Here is a 16,987-nt window from a genome sequence, read left to right on the forward strand (position 1 = left end):
CTCACTCACCTCTGGGTATCCCTTCCACACAACACACAAATGGACTGGGCAATCCAAACTGGACAAGCAATGGGGGATATGGGGAAGCTTACTGAGTTCTGTGCTGGAGGGGCTGCACTTTATCCACACTCAAGAAGCTCGGCACCATCCAGCCCCGCTTGATTGGCGCCCCATCCACAAACATTCACTCCCTCCACACCTGATGCAGCCGTGTGTACCATCTACAAGATGCACCGTAGCAATTCACCAAGGCTCCTTTGATAGCACCTTCCAAACCAAGAACAGTACAGCACAGAAACAGGCCCTTCGGCCCTCCAAGCCTGCGCTGATCGCTTTGTCCGATCCAGACCAACCACCTGTAGCCTTCTATTCCCCGTCTGCTCATGTGTCAATCCAGATAAGCCTTAAATGTGGCTAATGTGTCTGTCTCAACCATCTCACTTGGCAATGCATTCCAGGCCACCAACACCCTCTGTGTAAAAACCTTCCCCTACACATCTCCACTGAACCTTCCCCCCTTATCTTGAATTTGTGTCCCCCTTGTAATTGTCATTTCTGCCTTGGGAAAAAGCTTCCAACTGTTCACCCTATCCATTCCCCTCATAATTTTATAAACCTGTATCGGGTTGCCCCCTCAGCTTCCGCCTTTCCAGGGAGAACAATCCCAATTTATTCAATCTCTCCTCATAGCTAATACCCTCCATACCAGGCAACATCCTGGTAAACCTTTTCTGTATTCTCTCCAAAGCCTCCATGTCCATGAGTGTCTAGAACAGGCCCTTTGGCCTATGGGTGAGTAAAACTCGCTGCCGGGGGAGGTGGTGGAAGCAGATACGATAGTGACTTTTAAGGGACATCTGGACAAATACATAAATAGAGTCATAGAAACAGGCCCTTTGGCCCAACTTGTCCATGCTGCCCTTTTTTTTAAACACCAAAGCTAATCCAAATTACCCACATTTGGCCCATATCCCTCTATACCCATCGTACCCATGTAACTATCTAAATGCTTTCTAAAAGACAATTTTGAACCAACTCTATTACTACCTCTAGCAGCTCATTCAGACACTCACCACCGTCTGTGAAAAAATTGCCCCTCTGGACACTTTTGTATCTCTCCCTTCTCATCTTGAACCTATACCCTCTAGTTTTAGACTCCCCTATGTTTGGGAAAAGCTATTGACTATCTACCTTGTCTATGCCCCTCATTATTTTATAGGCCTCTATAAGGTCATCCCTCAGCCTCCTACACTCCAGAGAAAAAAGTCCCAGTCTATCCAGTCTCTCCTTATAACTCAATCCATCAAGTCCCAATAGCATCCTAGTAAAACTTTTCTGCACTCTTTCTAGTTTAGTAATATCCTTTCTATAATAGGGTGACCAGAATTGCACACAGTATTCCAAGTGTGGCCTTACCAAAGTCTTGTAACTTCAACAAGACATACCAACTCCTGTATTCAATGTTCTGACCAATGAAACCAAGCATGAGGATGGGAATCAAGGGATATGTTTCCCGGAAGGGTAGGAGGTTTTAGTTTAGCTAGGCAGCATGATCAGTGCGGGCTTGGTGGGCCGAAGGGCCTGTTCCTGTGCCGTAATTTTCTTTGTTCTGGATGGGGCAGCAGACCACCACCTGCAGGTTCCCCTCCACCTCACTCACCAACCCAACTTGGAAATACATTGGCTGTTCCTTCACTGTCGCTGGATCAATATACTGGAATTCCCTCCCTAACAGCACCGTGGGTATACCTACAACACACGTGGACCGCAGTGGGTTCAAAAAGGTGGCTCACCTGTCACCTTCTCAAGGGAAAAAAGTGCATGCACTTATCGAGCGCGTTTCACAACCCCAGCATTTTCACCAGCCAATGAGACATGCACAGCAAGATCCCATGAGTGGCATCACATTAATGATTGGATTTTCAGCTATGGTGATGACAGCTTGAGGGACATCGTGTTGACCTGGACACCAGGGAGAACCCCTCCCCCCAACCCCTGGGCCAAACCTCACCCCAGTTCTTCCTCAAAATAGTGATCGTGGATCTTTTCTCATCCCCCTGAGATGGCAGTCTGGACCCTCAACTTAATCATAGTGCAGAAGGAGGCCATTCAGTCCATTGAATCTGCATCCACTCTCCAATGCTGCATCGTACCCAGGCCCTATCCCCATAACCCCACATATTCACCCCATTAATCCCCCCTAACCTACACATCTTTGGACATAAGGGACAATATAGCATGGCCAATCCATCTAACCTGCACATCTTTGGACCCTAAGAGGTAATTTATCATGGCCAATCCACCTAACCAGCATATCTTTGGACACTAAGAGGCAATTTAGCACAGCCAATCCACCTAACCTACACATCTTTCGACACTAAGGGGCAATTTAGCATGGTCAATCCACCTAACCTGTACATTTTTGGACACTAAGAGGCAATTTAGCATGGCCAATTCGCCTAACCTACACATCTTTGGACACTAAGGTGCAATTTATCCCAGCCAATCCACCTAACCTGCACATCTTTAGACACTCAGGGGCGATACAGCATGGCCAATCCACTTAACCTGCACATTTTTGAACACAAAGTGGCAATTTAACATGGCCAATCCACCTAACCAGCATATGTTTGGATTCCCGACTTGGGTCACTGACTGTGTGGAGTCTGCATGTTCTCCCCGTGTCTGGGTGGGTTTCCTCCGGGTGCTCCAGTTTCGTCCCACAGTTTGAAAGATGTGCCAGTTAGGTGCATTGACCCAAACAGGCGCTTCACTGTGGCAACTAGGGGAATTTCACAGTAACTTCAGTAGCGAAAGGGACAATGCTTTAATACAGAGATGAGGAGGCATTTCTTCAGCCAGAGAGTGGTGAACCTGTGGAACTCTTTGCCGCAGAAGGCTATGGAGGCCAGGTCATTGAGTGTCTTTACGACAGAGATAGATAGGTTCTTGATTGATACGGGAATCAGGGGTTAAAGGGAAAAGGCAAGAGAATGGGGATGAGAAAAATATCAGCTGTGATTGAATGGCGGAGCAGACTCGATTGGTCGTCAGGCCTAATTCTGCTCCAATGTCTTATGGTCTTCATTGCAGTGGTAATGTAAGCCTTGCTTGTGACTAATATATAAATAAAATGTTTGAGCATGTGGGACTGAGGAGTGGGAATAAGCCCCTCGTGGCTGCTCCGCCATTCTTTTAGACAGTGGCTGATCACGTTGTGGCCTCAACTCCAGTATCCCGCCTGCATCTTCTTCCAGCAACCCCCACCTCCCACCTCCTCAGTCCTCTCCCAGCCCCTATCTAAGGCCCCATCCGCACAAGAGCACTTCCAGCAGCGTAGCACTCGCTCAGCCTTGCTGGATTATCATGCTGGTGTCTCCGGAGTGGGGGTTTGAACCCTTGACCTCCAGCCTCCACACACACACTGAGCCTCAGCACGAGGCCATGCATAGGACAACCACAGGTTTCTCTCTTGGTGTGTTTGTTTAAAACGGGGCCAGGGGTCCAGAGCACGGAGTCAAACACAAAAACACATTCGCTGATGTTTTTGTTACCTCTGTCCATAGTGTAACCTGACGCCACACTGCCCCAACTATAAATAATATTGAATAGAACCTGAGCCACAGAGCATGGGTCGTGAGGTAGCCTTGGGTCAAATTTGATGTGACTGTTGCCTGTCCCACCACCCAGAGAGACGCCACATCCACTGATGGAAGCGGTCCAGACAGCCTTTTGTCTGTCATTCATCAAAAAACTCCCGACAAGTCAATCTGTCAGTTCAACGCCAGGTCATCTGGTATAGTCATTGACGGGGGAACACACATCTGGCGGAGCCAGTACCCTCACGGGAGACTTCTCGGTTCTGAAGCGCGCTTTTGAGGGCTTCCAGCTTCTTTTTTTGCTTATTTATCCTCCAAGGCAGGAAGCCGAGGTTAGCTCCTCTTAAGGAAAGCGGGCTGCAGGCCAAACGGAGTACTCTACGTGCTGTAGGACACGTCTGACTATCACAGCGGTCACATCCAGACGCTAACTGACCATCCCATGTGCTGGCTCGCAGGACCTGTCCAATCAGTTAAGGATACAAGGGACAGAGAGGAGACAAAGAGATTGTGGAGAGGCCGGGTTGTAAATAGCAGGGGCTGCATCGTGTGATGCTGTGTACACTTGTCTCTCTGACACTGATTCAGTCGCTGACAGTTGTGCGCTTAACATTTGAAGAGGAGATCAGGAAAACTGAAAAGGTTGTCCTGATATAAACTGTGATGTAGCATTGACTATTCGGCCCATCATTATCAGGTGGCTGTTTTCAGAGAGCTTTCACATCCCATTCCCACACTTTTCCTCAAAGATTTGGTGTCTTTTCTTTTCCCCTTCATTTGTGATGGGTATTTCCCCCATCCACCCCACCCTGCACCCGCCCCCCCCCTTCTCATTTTAGGGCGGCATGTGGCACAGTGGTTAGCACTGCTGCCTCACAGCTCCAGGGAGCCAGGCTGTGTGGAAGTCTGCACATTCTCCCACCACGTGCATGCATGGGTTTCCTCAAGTTTCCTCGCACAGTCTGAAAGATGTGCTTGTTAGGCGGATTGGTCACGCTAAAATGACCCTACTGTCAGGGGGGCTCGCTAGGGTACATACGTGGCGTTATGGGGATAGGGTCTGGGCGGGATTGGGATCATTGCAGACTTTATGAGCCGAATGGCCTCCTTCTGCACGATAGGGGTTCCATGGTTTTCTCCCCTCCTCTCGTGAATTTACCCTCTCCTGTCACAGGATGTGACATTATGGTTGCCAATGGCACTGCCACTGTGCACTGCTAGCCTCACATGCAAAAGGTGTCAGCCACGAGAGTAGCGGTTTTAGGACTGTTGGGCTGGGGAGTGCATCATTCCTCCATGTCCCCATCCTGTGGTTCACCCGGTGTCTGCGCACACACACTTACACAGACTCACACTCACAAACACACACACACACACACACACACACACACACGCACGCTCATACACACATGCTCACACACACACACACACGCGCGCATGCGAACACACAAGCCCACATATTCACACACACACTCATACACACTCATACACATACATTCACACACACTCACACACACACATACACTCACACAGACATGCATGCACACATACACTTACACACACACACACACGCTCACACATGTTCACATACATACATTCACACACACACAGACACACACACATACATGCACGCGCACACACACTTACACACACACTCACACACACACTCATGCACACATGCTCACACACACACACACGGACATGTGCGTGAACACACAGGCACACACATATACACACACACACACACACACACACAGACACTCACACACACATTTATGCACACATGCTCATACACACACACACCCTAGCTGAGACTGTAACAGTACATTCTGCATCCTCTCCTTCCCTTCTCTATCAATGGTTTGCTTTGTCTGTATAGCACGCAAGAAACTGCTTTCCACTGTCTCCCAATACATGTGACAATAATAAATCAAGTCAAATCCCTCTCCCCTATGCACTCTATGAACGGTATGCTTTGTCTGTACAGCGCACAAGAAACAATACTTTTCACTGTATCCCAATACATGTGACAATAATAAATCAAATCCTTCTTCCCCGTGTACTCTATGAACGATATGCTTTGTCTGTAAAGTGCGCAAGAAACAACACTTTTCATTGTATCCCAATACATGTGACAATAATAAATCAAATCAAATCTTAGGACCAGGGGGCTGAAGGCAGGAGCTGTAACTCACACACAGCTGCTACCCTCCAACTCTGCAACCAGGAATTCTGGAAGATCAGTGATCTCAGTGCAGGCCTGGGAGAAAGATTGGCTCCTTAAAACATGGATATTATGTTTAATTACATAGCACATCTGGTGTCAACCATGGCTCAGTGTACAGACCTTGTGCTTCTCACTCACAAGGATATATGTTCAAATCCCACCCCAGGACCTGAGTGCACAGGTACAGACTGATGCTCCAGTGATGTCCTGTTGGAGAGCAAAGATGTGTCGATTAGGTGAATTGACCATGCTAAATTGCCCCTAAGTGTTCAAAGATGTGCAGGTTAGGTGGATTGGCCATGCTAATTGCCCCTTAGTGTCCAAAGTTGTGCAGGTTAGGCGGACTGGCCATGCTAAATTTCCCCTCAGCATCCAAAGATGTGCAGGTTAGGTGGATTGGCCATGCTAAATTGCCCCTTAGTGTCCAAAGATATGCGGGTTAGGTGGATTTGCCATGCTAAATTGCCCCTTAGGGTCCAAAGATGTGGAGGCTAGGTGGATTGGTCATCCTAAGTTGCCGCTTACTATCCAAAGATATGCAGGTTAGGTGGATTGGCCATGCTAAATTGCCCTTGAGTGTCTAAAGATGTGCAGGTTAGGTGGATTGGCCGTGCTAAATTGCCCCTTAGTATCCAAAGATGTGCAGGTTAGGCGGATTGGCCATGCTAAATTGCTCCTTAGTGTCCAAAGATGTGTAGTTTAGGTGGATTGGCAGTGATAAATTGTCCCTTAGTGTCCAAAGATGTGTAGGTTAGGTGGATTGGAAATGCTAAATTGCCCCTTAGTGTCCAAAGATGTGCTGGTTAGGTGGATTGGCCCTGCTAAATTGCCCTTGAGTGTCTAAAGATGTGCAGGTTAGGTGGATTGGCCATGCTAAATTGCACCTTAGTATCCAAAGATGTGCAGGTTAGGTGGATTGGGCATGCTAAATTGCCCTAAGCGTCCAAAGACATGCAGATTCGGTGGACTGGCCATGCTAAATTGCCCCTTAGTGTCCAAAGATGTGTAGGTTAGGTGGATTGGTCATGCTAAATTACCCCTTAGAGTCCAAAGATATGCAGGTTCGGGGAACTGGCTGTGCTAAATTGTCCCTAAGTGTTCAAGGATGAGGGGGTTAGGTGGATTGGCCATGCTAAATTGCCCCTTCGTGTCCAAAAATGTGTCGGTTAGGTGGATTGGTCATGCTAAATTACCCCTTAGAGTCCAAAGATATGCAGGTTCGGGGAACTGGCTATGCTAAATTGTCCCTAAGTGTTCAAGGATGAGCGGGTTAGGTGGATAGGCCATGCTAAATTGCTCCTTAGTGTCCAAAGAGGCGCAGGTTAGGTGGATTAGCCATGCTAAATTGCTCCTTAGTGACCAAAGGTGTGTGGGTTAGGTGGATTGGCTATGCTAAATTTCCCCCTAGAGTCCAAAGATGTGTAGGTTAGGCGGATTGGCCATGCTAAGTCACCCCTTATTGTCCAAAGATGTGCAGGTTAGGTGGATTGGCCAAGTTAAATTACCCCGTAGTGTCCAAAGATGTACAGGTTTGGTGGATTAGGGGTGCACAGTGGCACAGTGGTTAGCACTGTAGCCTCCCAGCGCCAGGGAACCGGGTTCGATTCCAGGCTCGGGTCACTGTCTATGCAGAGTCTGCACGTTCTCCTGCATCGATTTCCTCTGGGTGCTACTGCAGTACGAAAGTGGATTGGCCATGCTAAATTGCCCCTTAGTGTCAGGGGGACTAGGAGGGTAAATATGTGGGCTTACGGGGATAGGCATGATGTGGATATGCCGGTGTTGGACTGGGGTAAACATAGTAAAAAGTCTGACAACACCAGGTTTTAGTCCAACCGATTTATTTGATAGTAAACTCATTATTTGATAGTAAGCTAGTGAGTTTACTATCAAATAAATCGGTTGGACTAAAACCTGGTGTTGTCAGACTTTTTACGGGGATAGGGCCAGGGGTGGGATTGTGGTCAGTACAGGTTCGATGGACTGTAGATTCTCTGATTCTAAAGAGTGTGGAAGTAAGTGAACACCTCGCACTGCGATCCCCCTCCGTCCAGCCAGCCGCCGTGTAAACAACTCAGAGTGGCTGAAATGAGATATGTGGAGCAGGCTAATTGTCCTAACAATAGCAGGGCTGACTCAAGTGCAATCTGGAGAATTTGCTGTCCCAATCGCTGCTGCTGTTACCCAGCGTACAACCCCTGGCAGAGGGTGACTGTGTTGTGACTTTCTGTTGTGGTGACTGGCATCTGGAGGTGCTGGAAGAAAGGCTTCCACTTGACAACAATTTTTAAACAGAGGACAACAGAGCAAGATTGAGCCCACGCCTGGAAAGTATTTTATCAGAGTGTCACACCAGACTCGTTGGAATCCTCGCTCTCTGGGCGACAGTGATGCTGTGGTCAGGGACATGTGCTTGACTGCATAGCACTGAGGTAAGCCACTGTGCTCAGGACCGGCGGAGCTCAGTGCTGCAAAAATACAGCTCTCAGCTTTGGTACAAAGAGATGCTTAGAGGTGGCCCATGCCTTGGGACAAGAGCTGCAAGCTCTTAGATCGCCAATAACCTGTCCTGGTCCCCCATGCCCACACTACAGTTAAGAAAGCCCACCAACACCCCTACTTTCTCAGAAGACTAAGGAAATTTGGCATGTCAGCTATGACTCTTCTCACCAACTATGTAAGAAGTCTCACAACACCAGGTTAAAGTCCAACAGGTTTATTTGTAGCAAATGCCACTAGCTTTTGGAACTGGCTGTTCCTTCGTCAGGTGGGTGGGAGTTCATTACAGATTACAGGTGGGAGTACCATTACAGATGTACCATGGTAAGCATCCTTTCTGGTTGTGTCACAGCTTGGTATGGCTCCTGCTCTGCCCAAGACAACAAAAGGTCATGAACATAGCCCAGTCCGTCATTCAAACCAGCCTCCCAGTCATTGACTCTGTCTACACTTCCCGCTGTCTCAGGAAAAGCAGCCAGCAAAATCAAAGTCCCCACGCACCACAGACATTCTCTCTTCCACCTTCGTCGGGAAGAAGATACAAAATCTGAGGTCACGTACCAATCCACTCAAGAACAGCTTCTTCCCTGCTGCCATCAGGCTTTTGAATCGGCCTACCTCGCATTCAGTTGATCTTTCTCTACACCCTAGCTATGACTGTAACACTACATTCTGCACTCTCTCCTTTCCTTCTCTATGAACAGTATGCTTTGTCTGTGTAGCATGCAAGAAACAGTACTTCTCACTATATCCCAATACATGTGACAATAATAAATCAAATCAAAATTAAAATCGCCTGCTTCACAGCACAGTCCAGTATCTGCATTCCTCCGTAACAATCTCCATGCTATTCCACATCACATTCCATTTAACATTCAAAGATATCCTTTCAGAGAGTCGTTTCCTCCCACAGTCCGAAGATATGTAAGCTTCAGGAATGGGGGGGGTTACAGGGATAGCAGACTTGGGTAAGATGCTCTGTCGGAGAGTCAGTGCAGACTCCGTTGGCTGAATGGCCTCCTTCTGCACTGTAAGGATTCTGTGAGGTTGGACATTGATTGGGAAAATCACGCACCGGCCAGAATTCTCTGACCATTCACACACAGCCTGCCACAGCTGCCAGTGCAGACAGGGAATTCGGCACACAGCCAAATCTCTGTTCACTGCAGCGGGCATTCGGCCTCTGACCTTCGGGTAAGCATTCTCCAAGGCGGCCTTCACGACACACGACAGTGCAGAGTCGCTGAACAGAGACTGATAGCCAAGTTCCGCACGCATGAGGACGGTCTCAACAGGGATCTTGGGTTCATGTTGCACTATCTGTAACCCCCATGACTTGCCTGGGTTTGCAAAACCTCACTTACTGTGCTGTCTGGAGACAATACACATCTCTGTAACCTGTGATCAGTGCTCCTTCCACTTACATTGTCAGCCACTTCAGGTCTTGAACAGCAGGTTAGGTGTAAGGATTCGCATTCTAATCAGTAATCTCTAAACTGTCTGTGCTTTATATGCTCTGTCTGAGGCCAGAACTCTCCATTCACCTGACGAAGGGGCTAACCCCGAAAGCTTGTGAGTCTATTATCAAATAAATCGGTTGGACTAAAACCTGGTGTTGTCAGACTTTTTACTGTGTTTATGCCAGTCCAACGCCGGCATACCTACATCATCACTGCAGCGGGACCAGAGAATCCCACTGGCACGGGGTGGGTGGGAGAGGAGGGGAGGTGGTGGTGGAGGTGGGAGGGAGAAAGAGGGAACATTTGCATTCTTGTTTATATATTCCGAGGGCTGACTACCTCATCATAGAGGCAATTTTAGGTGATGATATGGAGATGCCGGCTTTGGACTGGGGTGGGCACAGTAAGAAATCTCACAACACCAGATTAAAGTCCAACAGGTTTATTTGGTAGCACAAGCTTTTGGAGGGCTGCTCCTTCATCAGGTGAGCAAAGAGTGGGGTTCACAAACAGGGCATATATAGACAGAGGCACAATTGCAAGATAATGGTTGGAATGCAAGTCTTTACAGGTAATCAAGTCTTTACAGGTCCAGACAGTGCAAGTGGAGAGAGAGAGGGAGATAATCACAGGTTAAAGAGGGGTGAATCTTGCAGTTGTGTTTCTGTCTATATATGCCCTGTTTGTGAAAACTATCCCTCCATTCACCTGAGGAAGGAGCAGCACTCCAAAAGCTCATGCTACCAAATAAACTTGTTCAATTTTAGGTGTGATTTGAAAGCAGAGAGAAGGAAAGATGCTGAGGAGAGATGTACAAAGACATTCTGGTAGGGATCACTGGTGAGTGATGATAACAAGGGACACTGGCTGACGTTACATACTGAGATATGACGTGAATTCGGAGCAGGAGTCGGCCACTCGGTCCCTCCCAGCCTGCTCCCCCATTCAATAAAATCATGGCTTAACCTCAATGCCATATTCCCGCCAACTCATTCCCTCTCGTGCTGCCCACTCACTCGCCTGCGGCACAGTTGTTGGTGCTGCTGCCTCACAGCGCCAGGGATCCGGGTTTGATTACCGGCTTGAGTCACTGTCTGTCCGGAGTCTGCATGTTCTCCCTGTGTCTGCGTGGGTTTCCTCTGGGTACTCAGGTTTCCTCCTACAGTCTGAAAGACGTGCTGGTTAGGGTGCATTGGCCGTGCGAAATTCTCCCTCAGTGTTACCCAAACAGGCGCTGGAGTGCACTGACTAGGGCATTTTCACAGCAACTTTCACTGCAGTGTTAATGTAAGCCAACTTGTGACACTAATAAATAAAGCTTTTAAGTTGCCCATTACTGATCCAGAATCATACCATAGAGTCATTGAATCCATACTATACAGAAGGAGTTCATTTGGCCCATCAAGTCTGCATTGAACATAATCCCAACCAAGCACCATAATCCCACATATTTACCCTGATAACCGCCTGACACTAAGATCAATTTAGCATGGCAATCCACCTAACTCACACATTTTTGGACACTAAGGGACAATTTAGCCTGGCCAATCCACCAAACCTCCACACTTTGGACACTAAGGGGCAACTTAGCATGGCCAATGCACCCTAACCCGCACGTCTTTCGGACTGTGGAGGGAACTGGAGCACCTGAAGGAAACCCACGCAGACACGGGGAGAATGTGCAGACTCCACACAGACAGTGATTTGAGGCCCAAATTGAACAAGTCAGCTTATATTAACAGTGCAATCAAGTTACTGCTGTGAAATCCCCATAGTCACCCACAGTCTAGCGTCTTTCGGGTAATACTGAGGGAGAATTTAGCATGGCCCAATGCACCCTAACCAGCACGTCTTTCGGCGTGTGGGAGGAAACCGGAGCACCCGGAGAAACTCACGCAGACACACGAGGGTGTGCAAACTCCACACAGGAAGTGACTCGAGGCTGGAATTGGACTTGGGTCCCTGTTGCTATGAGGCAGCAGTGCTAACCTGCGTGCTACCGGAGCAGGCTTGAGGGGCCAAATGACCTACTCCTACCCTGTGCTGTTCTCTGAAATAGTGTTGCAGTGTCCTTTATAACAGTGCTTCCCAAACAGTTTCCCAATGTGACCCCATTTTGAAAGGTCTTGTAACCATGGGCAGAAACATCCAACATTTAATTATGAACGTCTGCTTATTAAAGATAAATATGCAACACATAGCAGAGGTTTGAAAATATGTTGTTAAAGGATGTTTTGTGAAGGTGTTACTTTATGGACTCATTGCTCCTAACTGTTCAGCTCCAGGTTTTAGAAGTATCGTGCTCATGGCGAGTTCTGGAACTTTCTGTGTCGGGACTTGTTCCGAAACCCACCCTTCCTCACCTCCCTCTCTGACTGCAGATGGCCTACCTCTCCCCACACATTGATGTTCATAGTAGCACAGTGGTTAGCAGGGCTACCTCACAGTGCCAGGAACCTGGCTTCAATTCCCACCTCGAGTCATTGTCTGTGTGGAGTCTGCACGTTCTCCCCCCGTGTCTGTGTGGGTTTCCTCTGGGTGCTCCAGTTTCCTCCTACAGCCGAAAAGATCATGCTGATTAGGGTGCAGTGGCCATGCTAAATTCTCCCTCAGTGTTACCCCAAACAGAAGCCAGATTGTGGTGACAGTAACGTCATTGCAATGTTAATGTAAGCCTACTTGTGACTAATAAATATACTTTACTTTTAGAATCCCAACAGTGCAGTTGGAGGTCATTCGGCCCATCAAGTCTGCTCTGACCACAAACCCACCTAGTCCCTAATTCCAAACACCATGCATTTACCCAAGCTAGTCCCCCTGATACTAAGGGGCAATTTAGCATGGCCAATCCACCTAACCTGCACATCTTTGGAGACTAAGGGGCAATTTAGCACGGCAAATTCACCTTACCAGCGCATCTTTCGGACTGTGGGAGGAAACCGGAGCACCCTGAGGAAACCCACACAGACAGTGACCCAAGCCAGGAATCGAACCCGCGTTCCTGGCGCTGTGAGGCAGCAGTGCTAACCACTGTACCACCATACCGCCCCAGAAAGCTAGTCTCAGTGACCATGGCAATTGTCGCTGATTGTTGTAAAAAGCCTATCTGGTTCACTCATGCCCTTTAGGGAATGAAGCCTGCCGTCCTTACACGAGGCAGCAGTGCTAACCACTGTGCCACCATGCCAGGTTTGCCATTGACTCTGTGACAGTGACCCTGTCATGCCTGGGGTCACTTGAAAGTCCTCGCCCCTTCACATCCGAGTGAAATAGGGCCAGAAAGGGAAACTGCTCACATGCCAACTCCAGCCGTGACCCTTCTCCCAACTCTTCATCCCATGATACCACTGGGGGTCATGACTTTGGTTTGGGGAACCCCTATTTTTCACATTTACCTAAGAGGCTAGGGAGTTTCACTGTAACTTCACTGCAGAGTTAATGTAAGCCTACTTTTTGATTTGATTTGATTAATTATTGTCACGTCTATTGGGATACAGTAAGAAATATTGTTTCTTGCGCACTATACAGACAAAGCATACAATTCATAGAGTACATAGGGGAGAAGGATTTGATTTGATTTACTATTTGTCACATGTATTGGGATTGTTTCTTGCGCGCTATACAGACAAAGCATACCATTCATAGAGTACATGGGGAGAAGGATTTGATTTGATTTTGGATTTGATTTGATTTATTATTGTCACATGTATTGGGATACAGTGAAAAGTATTGTTTCTTGCATGCTACACAGACAAAGCATACTGTTCATAGAGTACACAAGGGAGAAAGATTTGATTTGCTTTATTATTGTCACATGTTTTGGTCCAAAGATGTGCGTGTTAGGTTGATCGGCCATGCTAAAATTGCCCCTTAGTGTCCTAAGATGCTTAGGTTAGAGGGACGACAGACTGGAGGGACTGATTGTGCACAAGTCCCCAGGACCGGATGGAATGCATCCAAGGGTTCTGAAAGAAATGGCGGAGGTGATAGTGGATGCCTTGGTGGTTATTTTCCAGACGTCGCTGGATTCCGGGGAAGTGCCGGAAGATTGGAAAGCAGCTAATGTTACGCCGTTGTTTAAGAAGGGTGCCAGGCAAAAGGCAGGGAATTATAGGCCGGTTAGTTTAACGTCTGTTGTAGGTAAAATGTTAGAATCCGTCATCAAGGAGGAAATAGCGAGGCATCTTGAGGGGAATTGCTTGATAGAGCAGACGCAGCATGGTTTCGTTAAGGGGAAGTTGTGTCTGACAAATTTATTGGAGTTCTATGAGGATGTGTCCAGGGTGGTGGATAGAGGAGAGCCGGTGGATGTGGTCTTTCTTGATTTTCAGAAGGCGTTTGACAAGGTACCTCACAAGAGGTTATTGCAGGGGGCATGGAGTTGGGGGTAGGGTGTTAGCGTGGGGGTTAATGGGTGCTATTCGGATTGGCAGTTGGTGACTAATGGAGTGCCCCAGGGGTCGGTGCTGGGGCCTCAGCTATTTACCATTTACATAGATGATCTGGAGGAGGGAACCGAGTGTATGGTGTCGAAATTTGCTGATGACACCAAGATTGGTGGAACGGCAAATTGCGCGGAGGGTGTGGAGAGTCTGCAGAAGGATCTAGATAGGCTGGGCGAATGGGCCAGGAAATGGCAAATGGAATTTAATGTTGGCAAGTGCGAGGTGGTCCACTTTGGTAGGAACAACAGTAGGAAGGACTATTACTTACGTGGCGAAAAACTGCAGCAGGCGACGCTGCAGAGGGACCTCGGGGTCCTTGTGCATGAGTCGCAAAAACCCAGCTTGCAGGTGCAGCAGGTGGTCAGGAAGGCGAATGGGATGCTGGCCTTCATAGCGAGGGGGATTGAATATAAAAGTAGGGAGATCTTGCTGCGGCTATATAGGGCATTGGTGAGGCCGCAGCTGGAGTACTGTGTGCAGTTTTGGTCACCGTACTTACGCAAGGATATTTTGGCCTTGGAGGGAGTGCAGAGGAGGTTTACTAGGCTGATACCGGAGTTGAGGGGGTTGAGCTATGAGGAGAGGCTGAATAAACTAGGCTTGTACTCGTTAGAGTTTAGAAGAATGAGGGGAGATCTCATTGAGACGTATAAGATGATGAATGGGATGGATAGGATAGAGGTGGAGAGACTCTTCCCGCTCAGAAAGGACAGTAGGACTAGGGGGCACAGCCTCAAGATAAAGGGGGGGCAGTTTAGAACGGAGTTGAGGAGGAACTTCTTCACTCAAAGGGTGGTGAATCTCTGGAATTCTCTGCCCGTTGAGGTGGTGGAGGCTGCCTCGCTAAATATTTTTAAGACGCGGGTTGATGGGTTTTTGATAAGCGAGGGGATTAAGGGTTATGGGGAGAGGGCGGGAATGTGGAACTGAGCCACGACAGATCAGCCATGATCTTATTGAATGGCGGGGCAGGCTCGAAGGGCTAGATGGCCTACTCCTGCTCCTATTTCTTACGTTCTTATATTAGCGTGTAATAATGTGTAGGGATATGGGAGTAGGGCCTGGGTGGGATTGTGGTCAGTGCAGACTCGATGGGCTGAATGGCTTACTTCTGCACAGTAGGGATTCTAAGAAATAACATCTAGAATTAATTTAAAGTTGATTATTATTAATGCTACAAGTTGTTTTACATTAACGCTGCAATCAAGTTACTGTGGAAAACCCCTGGTCGCATCACTCAGGCGCCTGTTCATTAACATTCAGGGAGAATTTAGCATGGCCAATGCAACCTAATCAGCACGCCTTTCAGACTGTGGGAGGAAACTGGAGCACCTGGAGGAAACCCACACAGACATGGGGGGAACATGCAGACTCCACACAGACAGTGACCCAAGCCGGGAATCGAACCCTGGTCCCTAGCACCGTCAAGCAGCAGTGCTAACCACTGTGCCACCATGCCACTCCAAGGGCAACTAGGGATGGGCAATAAATGCCAGCCAGCCAGCAATGCCTGTGTCCCACGAATGAATAAAAAGGAACAAGATACAATGGCAGATGGGTGAATGCGCTTCGAACCATTTTCTCATGGGTTAAAACCTGAAGGAATTGGGCCTGTTTTGGGCTTGTAACTCGGGTGTATGGATCAACTCAACTCTACGGAGCGGAAGACTGTAACCACCTGAAGAGATGAGACTGCTAACGTCTCTGAGCTTCTCATGCATGACTTTGCTGTTCAGGCTGTAACCTTGAGAGCTATAGCAGCCTCACTGTTTGGCTATATTCTGAATCTGCAGTGCACCCTCATGGACACCAGTGGCAGTGGATGCAAATGGGAAAGCTGCTTGTGTGTGTGTGACAAGGACTTCCATTCACATGGCATTTACAACACTGCTCTTTGTCGGGGCTTCTGCTCCCACCTCACCTCATCCCTATAACTGCTGCCCTGGGAAAAGCAGCCAGCATAATTAAGGACCCCACGCACCCTGGACATTCTCTCTTCCACCTTCTCCCGTCGGGAAAAAGATACAAAAATCTGAGGTCACGTACCAACCGCCTCAAGAACAGCTTCTTCCCTGCTGCCTTCAGACTTTTGACTGAACTACCTTGCATGAAGTTGATCTTTCTCTGCACCCTAGCTATGACTGTAACACTACATTCTGCGCTCTCCTTTCCTTCTCTATGAACGCTCTGTTTTGTCTGTATAGCGCGCAAGAAACAATACTTTTCACCATATCCCAATACATGTGACAATAATAAATCAAATCAAATCCTTCTCCCCTATATACTCTATGAACAGTATGCTTTGTCTGTATAGTGCACAAGAAACATTATTTTTCACTGTATCCCAATACTCTCACCAACTTTTACAGATGCACTATCGAAAACATTCTTTCTGGTTGTATCACAGCTTGGTATGGCTCCTGCTCTGACCAAGGCTGCAAGGTCATGAATGTGGCTCAATCCATCATGCAAACCAGCCTCCCGTCCATTGACTCCGTCTACACTTCCCGCTGCCTTGGGAAAAACACCCAGCGTAATTAAGGACCCCACACACCGCCGACATTCTCTCTTCCACCTTCTTCCATCGGGAAAAGATACAAAAGTCTGAAGTCACGTACCAACTAACACAAGAACAGCTTCTTCTCTGCTGCTGTCAGACTTTTGAATGGACCTACCTCGCATTAAGTTGATCTTTCTCTACATCCTAACCATGGCTGTAACACTACATTCTGCGTCCTCTCCTTTCCTTCTCGATGA

This window comes from Carcharhinus amblyrhynchos, unplaced genomic scaffold (genome assembly GCF_965287045.1).
Source record: "Carcharhinus amblyrhynchos unplaced genomic scaffold, sCarAmb.v2.hapA scaffold_43, whole genome shotgun sequence".
Classification (NCBI taxonomy): domain Eukaryota; kingdom Metazoa; phylum Chordata; class Chondrichthyes; order Carcharhiniformes; family Carcharhinidae; genus Carcharhinus; species Carcharhinus amblyrhynchos.